Source organism: Puma concolor, chromosome B1 (genome assembly GCF_028749965.1).
Source record: "Puma concolor isolate L17-30 chromosome B1, mPumCon1.1.hap2, whole genome shotgun sequence".
NCBI classification, from domain to species: domain Eukaryota; kingdom Metazoa; phylum Chordata; class Mammalia; order Carnivora; family Felidae; genus Puma; species Puma concolor.
In genome coordinates, this window is record NC_141670.1 from 34,116,467 (window position 1) to 34,137,589 (window position 21,123).

The 21,123-nt window shown below is 41.8% G+C and overlaps 1 long non-coding RNA gene across 1 annotated transcript in view; it reads left to right on the forward strand.

Annotated features, from left to right (window-relative positions):
* Window positions 1–518: 518 nt before the first annotated feature.
* LOC147581560 (uncharacterized) overlaps window positions 519–21,123 on the forward strand; it is a 42,576-nt gene continuing 21,971 nt past the window's right edge. The window contains exons 1-2 of the long non-coding RNA XR_015249700.1: window positions 519–619; window positions 11,240–11,344. This is a non-coding gene — a long non-coding RNA (uncharacterized LOC147581560). The remainder of the gene's footprint in view (window positions 620–11,239; window positions 11,345–21,123) is intronic.

Below are 21,123 nucleotides of genomic sequence, written 5' to 3' on the forward strand. Positions count from 1 at the left end.
GGCAATTACAGTAGTAGATGTTGTTGTGTTGTTGTATCGTGAGGAAGAGTACAGGATCTTGGTTCGGGTCCCGCTCTGCCACTTGCTGTATTATACAGGGATTGTGACTTTCTCATAAACCTTGATTATAGATAAAGTTAGGTTCCAAAGTCATGTAACGGGTAACTTCTAGCATTCTGCTTCGCTGGAGTTGACAAGGATCAGAGGCTATCATACATCTGAAAAGCATTTTGTAGACGTGCCCACAATACCGACTCCACACTTGGCCCTTCATCTCTTCCATGTTCGTGAGATGACCTTCCCTGGGCTACATGTTCCAGGACCATTGGACATTAATGGAGACCCCAACAGAAACGCAGGGAGGTTTATTCTGCTCTTCCCTAAAGTTGTTTAGATAACTGGTAGAGATAATATAGGTCCCTCCCCCCCCCCCACTCCTGTGCACCAGTGGTATCGCGAGATCTGTTAAATGTTAGCTACCAAGTAAGTGGACCCTTTGACTTTGCCACATACCCTCCGCAGATCCCCTCACTGTACAAAATCTGCAGACGCAGGTTTGGAGTTGGTGGAGAACGTCTGTGCAGCTGTCAGGATCATCATCCGCCAGATTCCCCCTTCAGTAAGTTACTCTGAATAGAACTCTGTGTAAACTGTATGCGGGGTCCTGCTTTGTGTTTTGGTCTCCAAGTGCCTTCTCAGTTTGGAGGTTACTCTGCTGCCTCTCCTCCATCTTCTAACAGTTGGCCAGCCAGCCAGGATATGGAAAAACGAAACAAGCATGGGTAAAGGGGCCCTTCCCCAGGGAAAGCCTCTTTCTTGTCCTTGGGGGAAATCCCAAGCTGGCCAGTCACCTCTATGTGGAGAGACTTGTCCCGGCTTTTTGACCAGCACATGAGTATAAGGACGCCCCCCAAAAGCCCAAGGGATTGTTAGATATCCTATTGGAGGGGGCGCCTGGGTGGCGCAGTCGGTTAAGCGTCCGACTTCAGCCAGGTCACGATCTCGCGGTCCGCGAGTTCGAGCCCCGCGTCGGGCTCTGGGCTGATGGCTCGGAGCCTGGAGCCTGTTTCCGGTTCTGTGTCTCCCTCTCTCTTTGCCCCTCGCCCGTTCATGCTCTGTCTCTCTCTGTCCCAAAAATAAATAAACGTTGAAAAAAAATTTTAAAAAGATATCCTATTGGAAATGGTGGAGGAAAGGATGGAAGGGAAAAGTGAAAGTGAACAAATTGTTGCTGCAGTGTTCGGCCATTGTTCTGTCTATTACAAGACATCACAGGGAAGGGATTACATGAGACAGCACTTTGAGAGCGATCTCCCTGTCTCCTTGCTAGGTAATCGTTGCTTTCAACACTCCCTTGGGTGATGTTCAATTTAAAGCGCCCCAAGCAGTGAATCCTTTGAGTTCAGTTACAGATTTGGGGAGCCAGGTGGGACCTCTGGCCTAACCCCTTAGGGTTCCCCCAGCTCCCAGTAAGCAATGCAGTGGGCAGCCGCAGCTCAGCTGGTCCAGCTCATCTATGTTGCAGGAGCCGGTGGTGGGGGGCATCGGAGAATCCTCCTTGGCACTTGATTTGTCTAGTCTGTGTACCTTGGTTCACTGAACAGGTTCAGTGGCCACTCTGGAGCTTTTAATAAGAGAATCCCTTCAGAGAGGTGAGAGGCAGTTACCCTACAAATCAGCTTTAGGGTTTTGCCCTTATCTAAAGCAGTGGGGGGTAAGGGAGATCTCTGGGGAAGTGTTTTAAGAGAAATACCCTTTTACGGAAAAAAAGAGAGAAAGAAAGAAAGAAAGAAAGAAAGAAAGAAAGAAAGAAAGAAAGACAGAAAGAAAGAAAGAAGAGAGAGAAAGAAAGAAAGAAAGAAAGAAAAGAGAGAGAAAGAAAGAAAGAAAGAAAGAAAGAAAGAAAGAAATTAAGAAAGTAAGGAAGAAAGAACAAAAGAAAGAGAAGGAAGGAAGGAAGGAAGGAAGGAAGGAAGGATGGAAGGAAGGAAGCAAACAAGCAAGCGAGACAGAGAGAAAGCCCCCCTTTGGTAAATGGACTGGCAGATTGAATACTTCTGTTCAGGCAGAGCCTAGAAATTCCCAGATGAAGAATGTCAAAAGAAAGTTTTAAGAAGATTACACTGAGGATGCCTTTAACACTCAAATGGCCTAAATGAAGATCTTTTAAAAGATATCTAATGAGTGTATACGCACACCCAAATTGAGAAAGCCAGCTATTAGACTAAACAACCTGAGCAGGATGCATATTTTCATTGGTACTTGGAAGCTTCTAAAAATACTCACAGGATGAAATGGAACCAGATGGGTATAGCAACCTACAATGGCTTTTGGGTTGACATCCCTTGAGGTATTGAAAGCAACTGTCCTTACCTTGCAACTCTTTGCAAAAACTAGAAATGAGGCCCCAGCAACAATACAGTTTTTCAACATGGCTGGGAACTCTTATCTAGATCATTCCCCATTCCTAAGACTTTAAAAAAAGGGAAAAAGAGGCCTTTTAAAATACAAAAGGCCAGAAAAGCACCTGATGAGGTTTTGGGGCGATGGTGGGGCAGTTTGGAGCCAAAGGCCAAGAAAGAATTCTTGAGACATCCTTGGTGCAAAAAAAGGTGATTTTATTATATGTAGAGCACCTGCCTAAGGAATGTGGTGAAAACCTCAAGGGAAGGCAACCTGGCTCTATGCGCATGTGCGACATTCCTCATGACTCTGTAACAGAGACCACCCATTCAGACTGTATGTTATCCTATACGGGAGACTTTAGGGTCTTAGCCCGCTGAGCCCCTGCTGCTTCCTGGAAAGAAAAACCTCGGTGTCCCCCAGGGACTCGCTATGTGTGACTCACCACTACAATTAAAGCACAGGGACAGGATTTGGGGGCAGGAAGAGCTATCCCAGGACCCTGAGGAGAGACTGATTATATACCTGGGAGTTGGGGAGGTAAAGTCAAGAGGAAGTTTTCCAAGAGATTTTCATACGCTAAAGAAGACACAGATGACTGGAGGCCTAGCTATTGTTAAGCTAAGGTTATTTTTCCCTCTAGCAAAACGTTAGCCTTAAGACAGTAAGGAGTTCCTGGAGAAAGCTTTACTCTGCCTTCCTCAAGTAGTTGTCAATGGCCTGCAGGTTATAAGGAAATTTCATTGTATCTGCCATTTCCTTCTTGCCTTCGGTCCCTGCGTCACTATGGAGGGGTGATGTTGGGGCTCCAGGAAACTGAGTCTGTTTCTGGTTCTTACTGGAGCACCAGGAAGATGTTACTGTAACTGTTTCACTTCCAGGACCATAATGCCTCTACTCCCGGGTTTTCTAGTCACTAAGGGCAGAAAAGGAATTACACATGTGGAAGATGATATCTTTCCTTGCTTTACGAAAATCTCTTTTCAACCCAGAATCCTCACTATCCTTTCTGCTTTCCAATTTAATTGTTTCAAAGACGGTCGTGTAGAAATACGAGCAGATGGTGTTAGTACCGGAACCAGGAGGAAAAGATAATTCGGTCCCCACCTACTTAGGCCAAGGATGCAAGGTCTTCCTAAGAGGAAGAGAGAAGGGAGCAAAGTCCTTCTGGGTGATCAGAGTATGCCAGTCTTCACATTAGCATGGATCATTCCATCTTTTTGTTTGTTTGCTTGCGTGCTTGCTTGTTTTATTTTTGAGAGACAGTGTGCAAAGTAGGGAGGGGGCAGAGAGAGAGAGGGAGAGAGAGAATCCCAAGCGGAACATCCAGAACTGACAGCGCAGAGCCCGACGCGGGGCTCGAACTCAAGAACTGTGAGGTCGTTGCAGGGATCCATTCTCGCCACAACCTTGAGAAGGAAGTAGCATTGAAAAACCAAAGACAGTTGATCTTTCCTAAGCATGTGGGACAAATCCTGGCACCCTTGAGTACAGGATCTTTAATATAAGTTTTCACTTAATGGAAACATTTCTAAACTGTCGTGCATTTGCAATTGCTTCTGGAGCAGACACAGCCATACCGATCCTTCAAGCCAAAGACGGACGATAAGGTGCCTGAACACTGAGGCACTGCCTCCACTGTTTAGCCTGCACCTAGAAAAGAACCGCTCAGAGCTGGTGCTGAGTCAGCGCCTCCAGGGATGCTATTAAAGGCTAATGGCAAGGGGCATACGGAGCGCAGGTTTTAACTTGGCTGGATATATTCCTTCTCTCTGTCCTCTGCACACGATGCACACATGTTGGAATTTCACCTAGTCACGTCTCTACCTCCACTTCCGGTAACAGAACAACCAAAAGCACAAACTTAAAGTGGGAACGTAATCTCCAAGAGCAGACAGACGGGTCGTCAGATTCAACATTTTTAAATATTTTCGTATATTTGAAACAAGGAATTCCACCACTGAGAATCACTCTAAGAAAATTGTCCGAGGTAGCAAACGGGTTTGAGGCAGCAAGATGTTAATTACATTATTTTTAAAGGAAAAGGTTAAAACCAAATTATCCCCCAAATACGAAAGTAGCTATGGAACCTGCTACACTGAGTGACATATTAAACCATTATTTTAAATTACCTGTGCAATGAAGTTTGGTACTATGGGAAGTCTCTACATTATGATACTAGAACAAAAGTAAAGCTATATACAAAATGATCAAAATCTGAATAGAACCTCACAAACCTATTTGGAATGAAAAACAAAAACAGAAAAAAAAACCCAAAATATTTGGAGAAGCTTTTCTTTTCCTATGTATTTATTTATTCATTTATTTACATTTTAGAGAGGGGGGATGGGGAAAGGTAGAGAGAAAGACAATCTTTTTTTGTTTGTTTATTTAGAGAGGGAGAGAAGGAGGGAGGGAGAGACAGAGAGAGAGACAGAGAGAGCATGAGTGGAGGAGGGGCAGAGAGAGAAGGAGAGAGAAATCTCAAGCAGGCTCCCTGACCCAGGTTTCAAGTTCATGAACCATGAGATCATGACCTGAGCCAAAATAAGTGTCAGATGCTCAACCGACTGAGCCACCCAGGTGCCCCTAGAGAAAGAAGCTTTTCTATACGTGCTGGGAAATGGGCGGTTTCTATCTCTTTCTTTCTGTATTTCTTGATTCTTAAGTAGTGGTTGCTATTTTGTTTTTAATAATTTAAACATTATATAATCAATACCAAAATATCAAAATATTTTACAAAATTATTGACAGGGCTTCCCTCCCCTAAACTGAGCTCTCCTTTAGGATGTGGGCTGGTCATCATCATATCCCAAGACCCCAGCGTAATTCTTCGAAACGACTAGCTACTAAATATGTGTTTGCACACTGAATTAATGGTTAGAGGAGGATCACTTAAAAAATAAGCAGAGCATGTGAACCACAAGCCATCAACAGCCGAGTCTTAGAATAAAAGGAGGAAAAATAGCGATTAGTCTTTTAAAACCAAAACCCCTTTAAAGCCTCAAGGTTCCCTTTTCTAACTTATCATATTCCTACCTGTGGTAAGTAGATACCATGACAGGAATGAAAGAAAGTGATTTGCTTTTAAGCTTAGTAAATACATTTTTACATAAGGAGGCAGAGAGATTTTGTTATCGCCTTTCAGGTACTGTATTTACATAAGAGTTTAGTTTCTTGCTTAGGTTTTGCTATTATAACCAGCCAATAACCCTCTGGCACAAAATTATTAGCTAGTTTAAAACCTGCTACATTCCATTAGGTTCTTTGTACAGGTATATCTCGTCTTACTGCACTTCGCAGGTATTGTGTGGGGTTTTTTTGGTTTTTTTTTTTTACAAGTTGAAGGTTTGTGGCCACCTCGCACCAATAAAGGCTATTGGTGCCGTTTTTTCCAACAGCATTGGCTGACTTCATGTCTCTGTGTTACATTTTTATTGTAATATTGTAATTCCTGCAATATTTCAAATTTTTTTCATTATTATTATATTTGTTATGGTTACCTGTAATCAGTGATTATGACTGGCTAAAAGCTCAATAACGATTACCTGTTTTTAGCAATAAAGTATTTTTTTTTCAACGTTTATTTATTTGTGAGACAGAGAGAGACAGAGCATGAACGGGGGAGGGGCAGAGAGAGAGGGAGACACAGAATCGGAAACAGGCTCCAGGCTCTGAGCCATCAGCCCAGAGCCCGACGCGGGGCTCGAACTCATGGACCGTGAGATCATGACCTGAGCCGAAGTCGGCCGCTTAACCGACTGAGCCACCCAGGCGCCCCAATAAAGTATTTTTTAATTAAAGTAGGTATGTTGTTTCTTTAGACGTAATGCTATTGCACACCTAATAGACTATACAGTACAGTGTAAACATGATTTTTATGTTCATTGAAAATCCAACAGATGTATCTGACTCACTCTATTGCCACATTCACTACATTGCGGTGTTGTGGAACTGAACCCACAATATTTCCTAGGTATATGCATAATACAACGTGGTCTTTCCTTTCCGCATGCAAAATCTGAATCTAAAAGCAATAGGTGATCAGCAGAGGCTTATTGGGTCTAATCAAGCTGATTCGCCATTTGCATAATCTAATGTAGTTAACAAGCAGACGAGGGCTTATTAAGTACCAAGGGCTAGAAGATCACTTTGTCATCCAGGTTCAGTGAGGATGGGCACTGTCCATCTTCATAACGGATCCTTCAATTTCTGTGCTCCATCCTGCACCCCCCCCCCCAGCCCTCCATCTGGCATAAAAACTAAAATTAAGATATGATATTATGCCTTCCTTGACATCTGGGGAAACACCAGAGGGCCTGGATTGGCCTAACTATGAGTTTCCCTCTCTACCCTTATTTCCGTGGGTCAGGCCCCCTTGGTTAACAGGACCAGACAGGCACAGTTCCTGCTTATCTCCTGAATAGCAAGCTTCAGTTCCCTATGAACCTACAGAATTACCCAAACAAGCCAATCACATACTTCCATGGGAACCGGGGCGGGGGGGGGGGGGGGCTCGGGGTGGTGGTGGAGAGTACCCCATCCCCTGGATACTACTAAGCCTACCTCTCACAATCCCTGGTTCACTCCATGCCCAAGTGCAACCCTTGGGTGTTTGGGTGTGGGGTGCATGCCATGGGCATTCTCCAGCTCTGGGTTGTGAGTATCTGTGACATAAATTGTTGTTGATCTCATCTTTCCAGTGTATGGGGTTATGTTTCAGCCATCCCCATAACAATAGGGCAGTAATCTCTCCCTCACCAATGGGGTAAGTAATAGGCATTATTAAGCACTCAGCACAGACATCTCCAGTAACAGTTACATCAGGTATTTGGGCTAACATAGCCTTCTCGATTAGAGGTAACCTGATCAGAAATTTTCGTTTTTCTCCTCTCTAGGACAACCTATCCCCCCTGTATTTTATTATTTTTTTCTGCTGCAATTATCACACACTAGCATTTTACATTATGCATTTGTTTACTTATTTCCTCATTTTTATTGTCTGTCTCCTGCCCACCTGAATGTCAAGTTCCATAAGGGCAAGTAATTGTTCAATAAGTTATTCCCAGGACTTGTAACTGTGCTTGCTTCAGAGCAAGTGTCCAATAAATATTTGTTAAAAATTTTTTTTAACGTTTATTTATTTTTGAGACAGAGAGAGACATAGCATGAATGGGGGAGGGTCAGAGAGAGAGGGAGACACAGAATCCGAAACAGGCTCCAGGCTCTGAACTGTCAGCACAGAGCCCGACGCGGGGCTCGAACTCACGGACCGCGAGATCATGACCTGAGCCGAAGTCGGCCGCTTAACCGACTGAGCCACCCAGGCGCACCTAAATATTTGTTAATATTGGTTAAATGAGTAAATTTAAATTAAAGACTGTTTACAGTTTTTCTAGGAAGAATTCTGTTACTTATTAACCTAGAATTGTGGTACAGATTTTTCACTTTAGAAAAGTTTTCAGTAACCCGTATGAGCCCTCCTTACACACTATTATCAGGAAGTCCATCGTATTTCTCTTTTACCCCCACTCCCAAAAATCATTCAATAACTTTTACAGCTTTACATAGTTGATAGAATGGCATGCCCTTCCAAGATATTGGACATAGAATGAGGATTGGATTCTGACTGGTCTGTTATTGCAATTGTATAGTTATTGATCTGAAACTTGTCCTTACTGTAGAAGCATTTTTATAGGCCCTGGACCTTCCCTACACTTCCCTACGATGGTGTTTCAGATAGGGCATTAAGGTTCTTAGGTCACATGGGCTTAGTTAGATGCTGTTCACATTGACTTGTTCCTTCCAGAGTAACTAGATCTAAAGGCGATAACAGTTCTATACTGCTCCAAACCTAACTCTTCTCAGTCAAACTTAAATCTTTATCTAAAGCCCAGCTCTCCAGCTTACATTCCCTTTTCTCGCGTGTGACGTAATTCAGAGGCCCGAAGCATTCCCTGAGTTGCCTCACACAATTCGGGAGGCTGGCAACTCCAAACTCTGCGGGGTATGCCAGCGGGCTGGAGCCCCAAAACAGCTGATGTTAGCTCAAGTCTGAAAGCAGTCTGCTGGCAGAATGCCATCTCTCTCAAGGAAGGTCAGTCTTTTTTCTATGAAGGCCTTTAACAAATTGGATGAGGCCCACGCATCATATTATGGTGGGTAATCTGCTTTACTCAAGTCTATTGATTTAAGTGTTAATCTCATCTGAAAAAATACCTTCACAGAAACAGAATATTGTTTCACCAAGTATCTGGGTACTACAGTCTAGCCAAGTTGACACATGCAGTTAATCATCACAGGGCATAGAGGTTGCGATTTGACCTTTTCCTCCTTAGAAAACCCACTGCTCTTTATTTACATCGTCACGTTTGCCACAGAGATCTACTGCATACCAAATGGGTATTGCAACTTTTTAACCATTAAAAAGAGAGAGTGAAAGGACTTGTTATATACTAATCCACTATTCCTAGAAAAATGTGTCCTACATTTGCATATCAAAGAAGGCCCTCCAAGTGATCCTTTGTAGGACAAGGAGGGCCAGCTTCTCCGGATTAGAAATCCTGAACCCATTCTACAAAGTAAGGGATACCCCCCATGTATGGGGGGGCTCCCCAAAGTATGGGAGCACCCCCCCATAATGCCTGAAGATGTGACAGGTTAGTAGAAATGAACTAAAAACAGCTGGAATTGAGCACCAGATGCTGATTGCAAGTCTTGAGTAAATATTTTTGTTTTTTGTTGTTTTTTGAGTAGACTCTGAGACCGAAATATGCTTCTTTTGAGCAGGTTGGGATCAATATAAGCCAGGAAGAACAAAAACTATATATTTCTCTTTCTGTATCTAACTTATTTCATTAATATAACTTTCCAGGTCCATCCATGTTTGTCATAAATAGTAGGATTTCCTTCTTTTTTAAGATTGAAAACTACTATATTGTGTATATATATATATATATATATATACACAAATTTTTCATTATGCATTCATCCATCAATAGACATTTAGGTTGTTTCTGTACATTGGAGGAACTCTAAGATTAATGGTGGGGGTCTTACTTTCAAACAAACTATATGGAAGAACATTGTTTGACGAGAGTAACTGTTCAACTAATTGATCAATTTTATATCTAAGTCATTTTACAAATTCTGTTTCTGTGTCACATGTTGCTGGGTTCCTAAGAAGTGTTCGGTAAGTTTGATAGGATCAAAATACAGGACAAAGCGATCTTTTCTGATTTCTCTGCCAACGTAACTAAGCAAAATTGTTAACCCATGCTCTTATCAATGTGTGATCATTTATACACTACATGTATCAATGCAAACCATCCAATTATTCATATATTCAATTAATTTTTGGATTACACAGGTGGCTTAATAGGTCAAGAATGAAGCCATATCTGAGAGTGCCTTAAGAAGAGAGGAGATAAATGTAACTAAATGTCAAGGAACTGAGAGAAAAGTGTTTGAAGAAATTAAAATTCAGAATATCGTTTAAAAATATTGATGGTTAATTTTATGTGTGACCTTGGCTGAGCCATAATGCCCACATATTTGGTCAAACATTATTCTGGATATTTCTATGAAGATATTTTTGATGAGCTTTACATTTAAATCAGCAGACTTTTTGCAACCACTTTACTGAAGTATGATTGACGTGTAAAAAAAAGCTGTACATATTTAATGTATACAAGTTGATAAATTTGGATATAAGTCTACATCTATGATATCATCACCACTATCCAGGACATAGACCTATCTAACTCCTCTTATAATTTTGTGGTAGGGTCCCCTCCCTAAGGAGAAGAAAAAAAGAGAGAGAGAAAAGAAAAAAAAAAAAAAAAAACAACTTCAAGGTAACCTGGCTATGCGCCTACGTGACAACATCCCTCATGTCCTTGTAAATTGAGACTACTTAATCAGACTACATGTTTGTGTGTGTTACCATATATGGAAGACAAAGAAATAGAAAATGTATAAAAAAAAACTATGCTGCTGGTCGTTTGGGGCTCAGTTCTTTGGGTGTGAAACCAATGAGTGGTTCCGGCATGAATAAAGTTGCTTCCTGGAAAGAAAAGCCTCAGTGTCACGACTCTCTGTGCGAAAATCCTGCTACCATTTCCTCCCACTCCCACTCCCATTACCATTATATTATTATTATTATTATTATTATTATTATTTTCCCAAGGAGTTTATTTGGGCATACCTGGGGAGAGGGAGGCTCTGCATCTTAAAGAAAGTGTTGGGGCTCTTGGTGGTGAAGCTGTGTCTTGTGCTGGTGATGCAGGGTCCAGGGGGGCAGTGGGAACTTGATTGCCAGTTCGGAGTTTGACCGGGTAGGAGAGCAGGATAACAAATTAGAGCCTTCACAGGCTGTTTTGCAAAACCAAGAGGGCCCGACATGCCTCCATTTAAGTCCCATGCACTGGTGCCAAAGCTGGATTAGAACACTAAGAAATGGAACATCTGAGAAAGTGATGAAAATAAAGAGGAGGGTGTTGTAATTGATGTGGCAATGGACAAAATGCCCCCTGCCTTCTGACCCCTAAGACAAAGGAAACATTAAATAGGAATCACCCCCAAACTCCTAGGAGAAAACTTGCATTCTTTCTCTGTCTTTTCAAGTTGAAAATCTTTTCCTGTCTTTGAAGATAACAAAAACGCTGCCCACAGAGACTAAGGAAAAAGAAGGGAGGGGGCTTTTAAAACGTAGAAATTCCCTTGTCAATTGCTTTGTAATGCACCACCACAACTAACTAAATACCAAATACATCCAAGTGTTCCAAAAGGGACTTGTATGGTTAAAAGCTGTGCTTTTAATCCTTTTGTTTTTTAGCAAGTGCTGCGGGAGGTCATTGAGAAGCCGTGACCACAAGATGACCCTTGAGGTGGACTCATTTCATTTGTCCTGGTATAATGCCATCAGTCATCATTTTGAAATGTAAGCATGTATGTCACAGAAATAATCAAATTCCTTTGTCAATTGCAATGTAATGAACTCTCACCACGTTTTTAATTGTGGCAATTTTTAAGTCTTTGGTCATTTGCAGACAATTATCGTTTCACTCTGATGCTTCGGAAAAAAATGTATTCCTACAAAAGTGCTTCATCTTCTGGGGCGCCTGGGTGGCTCAGTTGGTTGAGCATCTTGATTTCGGCTCAGGTCACGATCCAGTGGTTGTGGGATCGAGCCCTTCACTGAGCTCCACGTTGAGCTTAAAAATTGCTTCCTTCAGCGACATTCATAGAAATGACTTTAACAAGTACAGGTTTCTGATAACGAAGATCAATTTGCTTTCAGGTAGGAGGGACAATGATGAACTTTTCAGCTGCTCCCACAAGGCTGCCTGCACAGATACAGAATATGTGACGGGATAGTAGCTGGGACCCATCCCTGTTCTTCCTCCATCAGTAAAATGGGCCCATTACATTGATAGTAGAATGTTAACTAGTGAAGATTTGCCTCTGAAGCAGGACACCTTACAGACTTTGCTGGGCCATCTCTGAGGGCTAAGATGGGCAATAAACCCATGAAAAACTCAAGGCCCAGGCACCACTGTAAGGTTTTGGGAGTCATCTGGTCAGGTAAAATGGATGTTGTACCAAAAGTTGTGATTGATAAGGTCCAAGTTCATACAACCCTTAAGAATGTGAAAGAGGTTGGGGTGTCTGGGTGGCTCAGTTGGTTAAGTGACCAACTTTGGCTCAGGTCACGATCTTTCAGTTTGTGAGTTCGAGCCCCGTGTCAGGCTCTGTGCTGAGAGCTCAGAGCCTGGAGCCACTTCACATTTTATGTCTCCCCCTCTCTCTACCCTTCCCCTGCTCACGCTTTCTGTCTCTCAGTCTCCCAATAATAAATAAACGTTAAAAAAAAGTTAAAAAAAAAAAAAGGAATGTGAAAGAGGTGCAAGTCTTTGTAGGGATTTGGGGGTTTGGGAAGATTTTTAATCCACACCTGGCACAGTGCCCCCATCCCTTGTGCTGTCTGATAAAGAAAGGGCATGTGTGGGACTGGGAATCAGAGCAACAAGCTGCCTTTGAGAAGGCAACAATACCAACAAAGCAGATTAAAGTTCTGGGGTCCCCTAAGCAGGGTTAACATTTGAGTTAGCTGTGTCTTTGAATTTAGAAGGTATGGGCCAGACCCTCTGGTAGAGACAATAAGGGAGGAATGCCCCCAGAATTTTGGCCCCAGCTCTGGAAGGGGGTAGAAACCCAATATCCCTTCTGGGAGTGTTCGTGGCACTCCTCCAGCTAAAGCCTTTCACAAAGCCACCAGTAGGCTGAGCTCAGAGCAGTCTGGCTGGCGATCAATCCCTCAGGAGCCCTAAACATTAACCCTTTGCACTGACAATTGGGCTATTATAAAGGGATTATTCCTATGGCTTGGACAACTGAGGAGTGAAAGATCATAAATAAGCCCTTCTAGGGACAAGATCTGTGGAAAGACTTTGGGGTCTATCTACAAGAGCCTAAGGCAGCTGTCAGTGTTTTTCATATTTCCGCTCATAAGACACTGAGAGCCCCTGGTAATTAGGAAGTTGATGTCCTAGCTCGGGTATGAGTCCTAGCTATTGACCCCATCAGTACATACGGTAGATTGGGTATGTAAAAAGAGCGGCTACCATGGTGCCCAAATAAGATGGCATATTGCCAGGAATCCCAATTGCCCTTGAAGAATAGTGACTTGGTTAATGTAGTAACAGCATGTCTTGTGCGTTTTAAACAATGCCCAAGGCAACCAACCAAAAGAATCCTGAGTTTCCAACCAGTGAGGGATTGGCATACTGATTTTGTTGGCCCTTTCCTTCTGAGTAAGGGATCTAAATATGCCTTGATTTGTGTGGACACTACATCCAGCCTAACCTAAGCTTTTCTCTATTATGGTGCAGACTAGGCTGCCACCATTAGAGGATTATAAAAGGTATATACCACCTATGGATACCTTCATTGACAAGACAGTCCTTAAGGAATACATTTCAAAAGCCATAACATGAAAGACTGCTTTTATATTCCCTATAACCCACAAGCAAAAGGGTTGGCCGAGAAGAAAAAATGGAATATTAAAGCAGTAGGTTAAATTATTGACAGGTAAAAACCATCTCGGCCAGGTAGACTGAAGTATTGGTCCAGGCTTGAATACATGTGAATAATCACCCACTAGGTCCTGTTGCCCCACATTTCAAGCAGGGGACCCTTGCCAAGGCACCCAATACTGTGAAGGTATGGAGGTTATGGGAAACAACCATGGTTATGGAGGTTTCCACCATGGATAACCATGCTGCAAGATCATTCTGGAATTTACAGTGGGAGGTCTTGCTGAGATGGGTGAGTTATTCACACCCCCAGGTCAAGGGGAACTACTCAGTCTCCACAAGGATCCCAATGTCCTACTTCAGGCTGGACCTGCTAAAATGTCTTATACCTGAAATGGAGCACACATCATTGAAAGAGGGAAAAAGGCGGGGCTCCCGTCTGGCATATCCCACCCCTAGCCTATCACTTCATGCCTGATAATGCTGCTTCCCTTAGCCAACATGTACACTAGGCAAAGCCAAGTCAGGTTCCTAAAACTACTAGCCTCCCTCTTTTTAAGGCCAATGGATACTATATTCCACTAGTATGATCAGTTGGCAGCCATCTTTGTCTCCTTGATTTGCCTGGAGGATAGTATAGCGCACATAGAAGCCTTTACTAAATTCACCCAGCAAGCCATAACCGCTAGCCAATGAAACCCATCCTTACTGAACACTGAAATGTCTCTCATGAGAAAAACTGCTTTCCAAAACGAATAGCCTAAGACATTAGATAGATAGATAGATAGATAGATAGATAGATAGATATAGATATATATGCCTCCAGGAGACATCTGCACCATTATCTAAACAGAATGTTGTGTGTTCATACCTAAGTCACATGGGGACACAAGTAAACATCCTGAGTGATCCGACCCGCAGTTTAAGGAACTTGATAAATCAATGGTTCAGATCATGGGGCTCTTAAGGGAAAAAGCTGTCACTGATTTGGGGCATCATTATTTAATCTCTGTTTTCTTATGTATGTGCCTGTATTGTGGCCGTAGCAGCTGCCTTCAGTGCAACCAGACAGCCATCGAAAGGGCCACTTCCATGCTCGGGAAGCCCCTTGTTGACCATGCAGGGCCATGGCAGAAGAGGGTGGCATGTGAGATTGTAAGAGCTGGCCACAAGGGGTGGAGTGTTGGGGAAGGTCATCAAAAAGATGTGACTGCCGGTTGCCCTGTGAACGGGACCCGGGCAATCAGAAGCTTCACACCCTCTCTTCTATCCTTGGAATGTGGGTTCCACCTGCCTTTCCCATTCCCAGAAGCTGCTCCAAGGACACAGCTTTGAGATAGTGATGTGGCGAGGAGAACATCTGCAGAGTGTACATGACTGAACCCCACGAAGGTCTCTTTATGAACGTTTAAGATTGGGGGGGGCAGGTGCGAGGATCCATTTGTCTTGCTGCTACTCAAGACGAGCCTTGTATGCAAGTTCCCTTTGCTTCTTACAACTGCCACCTACTAGCGTGGAGTGGCCTGCCTCTTTCTTTGGTCTCTCCCAGCCCTCCATGTTCAGGGACCAGTTTCGGATTACACCCAGGGAGCTCCTGAGGAGGTTACAACCCAACAATTTTGTTGATTGTTTCTTTTGCCATCCAGAAGTTTTTAAATTTGCTGTAGTCCAACTCATTATTTTTTGGCTTTTGCTGATGGTGCTTTTGGTGTCACATCCAAAAAGTCATTGCCAGGACCACTGTTAATGAGCTTGTCCCCTGTGTTTTCTTCTAGGACTTTCATGGTTTCAGGTCTTGTACACATCTTTAATCCTTTTCTTGCATTTATTTTGTGTGTATGATGTACAATCAGGGTCCAACTTCATTCTTCTGCATGTGATTGTCCGGTTTTCCCCATACCCTTTACTGAAGAGTCTAAGCTGTCTCCACTGAGTATTCTTGGTTCCTTTGCCAAATAACAGTTGACCACTTATGTGAGGGTTTATAAATGGATTACACTGGAGTTATAGATTATAAGTGGCTACACATACGGAAACAGCTAAAAAATATTGGCAGCTAATGAAAACAGTACACACACTATGAAAAATATTTCTTCTAAGAAAAAAAAAAAGAGCCAAGTCTCCTGCTCTAGGTGAGGGACTTGAAGAGCATGTTGGATGTTGGGATCCATAAATCTGCAGCGCAGTGCCATCCACATACGTATTAGAAAACATCAGAACTAGAAAGATATCTTTCCATCCAAGTTGAATATAGATAAAATAACCAGCTTGGAGTCTATGAAAGTATGTAGAGAATTAAGGCAATGGAATGCTCTCATTTAATCAAAAAGCGTGAATGTTAAAATAATTTTATGAAAGGAACAGAAACGATTGAGGAGGCATATGCTGGCCTCCAAAATGTATTTTTAAAAATCTCTGAACGGAAAGAGAAAGGCATGGGAAGGAACCACACTCAAACATGCAAAGAGAGCTGCCTGTAACGAGAAAAACAAGCGAAAGAAGACCATGTAAGCTGGCAATGTGAGCATAGGGACCAAATATTTCTGCTCCGGACACTCCAAAGTCCCCTGGAGAGGTAGAGAACACAGGGCTGTTTAGATGTCCTGCAGGACAGTTGGTATACCGCTGCTTGTCACACTCTTGGCGATTATTCAAGAGCTATAGGCAGTTAAAGAGGTCTTCCATTTAGGTGATGAAACCTAATATATCTGAAGTGGTGTGCCACTTGCTCAAACTGGCTTGGATCAAACTATTACAATTTTGAAAATTCGTCTACGCAGCCCTTTTCCAGAGCACATGCTTATTCCTAGCAGGTTGGGCCAAATGGGCTATATGCCACTTCACATAGACATAGACAAAATTAGGTATGTATGTATACCCATATATTAGTATATGTGTGTTAGGGTGTGGCTACGGGTGTGGAGAGGAAGAATTACAGATAAAGAGACAGCTAGATCGCTAGATGATAAATAGGTAGCCAGATAACATACATATGAAAAATAATAAATAGATGTTAGAGAGATAGATACATATATAGAAGATAGATGATAGATAGATAGATGATAGATGATAGATATAGGGGTCCATATATAACACAAATTGCCAATATCATGGTGACTTGATATCCAATATCACCAATATCATGGTGACTTGTATTTTCTTTATATATTTGTGATCCCTTAATATTTTCTAATATAAGCACAATTATTTTTATAACATAGGAAGAAATCAAAACTTTTTTTTTTTTTTTTTTTTTTTTTTTTAATTTTTTTTTTCAACGTTTATTTATTTTTGGGACAGAGAGAGACAGAGCATGAACGGGGGAGGGGCAGAGAGAGAGGGAGACACAGAATCGGAAACAGGCTCCAGGCTCTGAGCCATCAGCCCAGAGCCCGACGCGGGGCTCGAACTCACGGACCGCGAGATCGTGACCTGGCTGAAGTCGGACGCTTAACCGACTGCGCCACCCAGGCGCCCCTCAAAACTTTTTTTAAATGTTTCAAAGCTGAAGAATTTTAGAGTGATGAACAGGTCAAGAACGAAGTTATCTCTGCAAACAGCATAAGAAGAGAGACGATAAATGCAACTGAACATCCAGAAACTGAGAGATAAGCTAAGGTTTTCTATCAGATTACGTGAACATCGTAATCACGTGTGATGATGGCAGGAACTGGGTGCGAAAGAGGAAACACTGTGAAGTGTGTACTAAATTGTAGGTGAAAAGGGAGAAATAGCGTGGAGGCTAAGGACATGTAGAGGGGCTGCCTGACTGCAAGGAAAAAGACATGCTTGCAGCATGTACAAGAGTTGAGCATTTGCAAATGGCAGTGGGAAACTTAGGAAAACTAACCACACTGCTGCATTCCTAGGAGGTAAAAGAATGAGGATTGTCTACAAAGAAGCTACAGATATGCACCCTTCTTGGAGTGGCTGGATCAAGTGAAGAGATGTTCAAACTATGCAGGTTTTGTAAACAGTGAAACTCATTCTGGAAGGCATGTTGGAGAGCTTGCATGACAGAGCAGTGGCGAGGTGACAAGATAGTGGAGAAATTTTTAGACAAGAGGATAGAAAAATATTCACCAAAGTACTTTCCATTTGGAAAGATAACCAAGGATACCAGGACTTGACAGAGAAATGTACAATTCCAGGAGACAAGATGCAATTGTAGGAGAAAAATAAGAAGAATGCAGAAATGGGAGATGAGAGTTTTCATGTAAAAATATTGCCTTGAATTATCTTCATGTATCACAGAAACTTCCAGAATAATCTCAAATGTCTAAAGCATGCATTTCCTAATGAACCATTGCCAGAATTGCTTGACATACCTTAGCTTCTGGGTACACACCTTAGAATGTGTTTACTGTAGGAAAGGTATTTATCAGGAACAGTGATACCTTGTGAATGAGATCAGAACAGTAGAATAAATAGAATGAAACACAAACCACAGAATCCAAGGAGCTATAAGAATGTTCTACATTGTTATTGCTTGTTCCTGGGAAATAAGCTGAGTGGCAGAGAGTAAGGAAATTTATAGCAAAAAAGCTGATTAGGAGAAGCACTGGTCTGCAGATGAAACCTGTCTATGCATGTAAATAAGTCATAATGAAATTACTGGCCCAGAGACCTAAGGAAATATATCAGCAATTTACCTGTGTCAAACTTTGTAAATGGCCCTTTCATTAAAGTGAGAACAAGTGAAGGTAAATTTTCAACGGATGTTAGAATCAATCATGAAGCTTTGTATTTAAAAGTCTTGTATAGGAATAGTAATAGACAAATAAGAGAATCAAAGTAGACAATCCAGGAATGAACCAGAATATATTTTAAAATTTAGTGCAAAATAAGGTTACAATTTCATATGTTTAGAATGCTCAATAAATGAATAAATGATATTAATTAGTAGGTTTACTAATTAGTAAGTCTACTAATATAGAAAAGGAAAGTATTACCTTAGAATTTCTGTCTAATATGAATTCCAGATTGCTTAAAGATTGATATATAAAATATGAACATAAATAAACATTTTTTCACCCATCAAATTGGCAAAATTAAAAAAAAATTAACATGTATTCATTTTTGAGAGACAGACGGAGACAGAGCATGGGTGGGGAGGGGTAGAGAGAGAGACAGAGAATCCTTAGCAGGCTCCAGGCTCTGAGCTGCCAGCACACAGCCCAATGCGGGGCTCAAACTCACGGACCGCAAGATCATGACCTGAGCTGAAGGTGGACACTTAACTGACTGAGCCACCCAGGCACCTCGGCAATTTTTTTTTTAAAAATAATAATGCTTTATATTGCCAAGGGTACAACCGTTGAAAAAAGTTCAATACTTTGTGCATGTTGTACACATTACTAATATTTTCTTGAGTTATATTCCAAAGTATAAAAATCTTCTTATGCTGAGGGCATGATGATTCCTGGGCTTTAAAATACATGGCCAAGTATCCTTCCTGTGATGTTAATTCATGTTGAATACAGAAAAACGTAATGTACCAACAAGCAAAAAAGAAAAATAAAGGGCTTTTAAAGGTCCTATTTCCCCAAACCAGAGACAAGTTATCACTCCAGGGTATATTCTTCTAGAAAATTCTTCTACACATCTATTTATCTACACATGTGTATTGCTTTTTCCAAAGTGAGATCATGATATTAAGTTTTATGGCATTCCTGTCATTTACAAATTTATTGTGAGAATCTTTAAATTAATGGGTACAGTTCTGAAGCGCTTGTACTGATCCATTGTATGGACATGCGGTTTAGCTAATGCCCTTTTGTTGGGATTGTTTCTAAAATTTCACTGTGACACTGTTACAGGGCATGTTCACGTATGAGCATGTGAACACTTTTACTGCTTGGAGACAGACACAGTTGAACTAGAACATCTCTTGTTACTTCAGCTACTGGCAAATTGGATTGCAGTCTTGGTTAGCTGAGCTATTGTTTCCTGGGAAAGTATATCTACATCTATCTATGATATATCTGTCTTTAGTATATCGATGGATTGATCGATATACATGTGTTTGTATATGCATATCTGTACCCACAACATCAGAGCGAATTAGTAATCTATAAATTAGTCCCACTCTTGCCAAAATGGGCAACAACATTCACTGGAAACAAAAATGTGCAGTTGACTCTTGAACTGTGCAGAGGGTTAGGGGTACCGACCCCCTGTGTAGTCAAAACTCCCCATACACCCTTCGACTCCCCCAAACCTTAACGAACAGCCTGCTGTTAACTGGAAGCCTTAGAGATCATATACACAGTTGCTTAAAACATATTTCGTATGTTATATGTATTATATACTGTGTTCTGACAATAAAGTAAGCTCGAGAAACGAAAATATTATTAAGAAAATAAAGAAGGGAGAGAAGATATATTTCCGGTACTGTACTATATTTATCAAAATAAATCTGTGCATAAGTGAGCCCAGAAGTCACATCTGTGTTGTTCAAAGGTCAACTGTATTTAGTGGCAAATCTATCTGTGGTCAGTGTAGCACACTCATGCGGTCCCTAGCAACGCGACCTGATGGTCATCTGCAAATTTGCGATCAACTAATTCTTAGCAGAGTGATATTTTCCAGAAGCATGTCTTATTTTACTTCCGTTTAGAAACCTTACATACACCTTCTGTGAAGGTGTGGGATTTAGAACATTTCAAAAGAACCCTGAAAAGTGGGAGCTACAGAGAAATCTTACTGACTTTTTCAAAACTTTGGCTTTTCTTAGAGAAGTCAGTTAATTAGCAGGTGAATGCGTTTCTCTGTTCCATTTATTAACTGAAAATGACACTTTTAATGCTTCATTGGTTTTCGTATCTTTTTTTTTTGAGATTCCTATTTTTTAACCAGTTTCATTCATTCACTTCATAAGTGATTACAGATTACCCTCTTGTTATAAGCACAGTGCCAGCTGCTTTGAAGAAACTCGAGCAAAGTAGGAAAACAGCTAATATATTACAGGTATCATTAACATAAATTTGCACAGGTCATACAGCAGCTCCTTGCTGGAGATCACACAGCCCGTCACAAATAAGCCTGAGAATTTAGTTCGCATATGCCCAGCACTCAAGTGCAGAACATTCTCCTTCTCTGAGACTTTATAATCAAGGGTAGGCAATCCTAGATAGCATACCGCAGATGGGAGAAGATGGCAGGGAAGAGGCAATATCGCCATTGGTCATGTTTGGGTTAGTCTCTCTGTCCAGGCAGGATGCACTTGTCATAAGAAGATACAATGCTTAGAGAGGAAGAAGCAGGCTGAGGACATAAGCAACCGTTCCAGTGGTTGCTAACAACCTGGATACAAGCCTGAAGGTTGAGAGAGAGGAGCCGATGAGGAAATGAGGAGAAGATATTTAGAATTTAGAACTAATGAAAAGTAAAAGGGACGGGAAGTCCAGGGAGGCTGGTCGGGGCAAAGTTAGCACACAGTGTGTGTGGGGAGAAGAGAATTTGAAATCAGTGGAGGAGATGGAGAAGATAGAACCAGGAAGGGAAAAACTGAGCTGTGAAAATCAAACCCACTTTTCACACCACGACATACCATTTTTCACCCCAACAGAGTGCTGCTGAATGCACCAGGGATCTGAGCTACCGAATGACAAGTTCGGTGGGAAGAATCCTTAGGGAGCCTTTGAGCTAAACCCACTTATTTTCCTAAGAAAGCTGAAGTTGG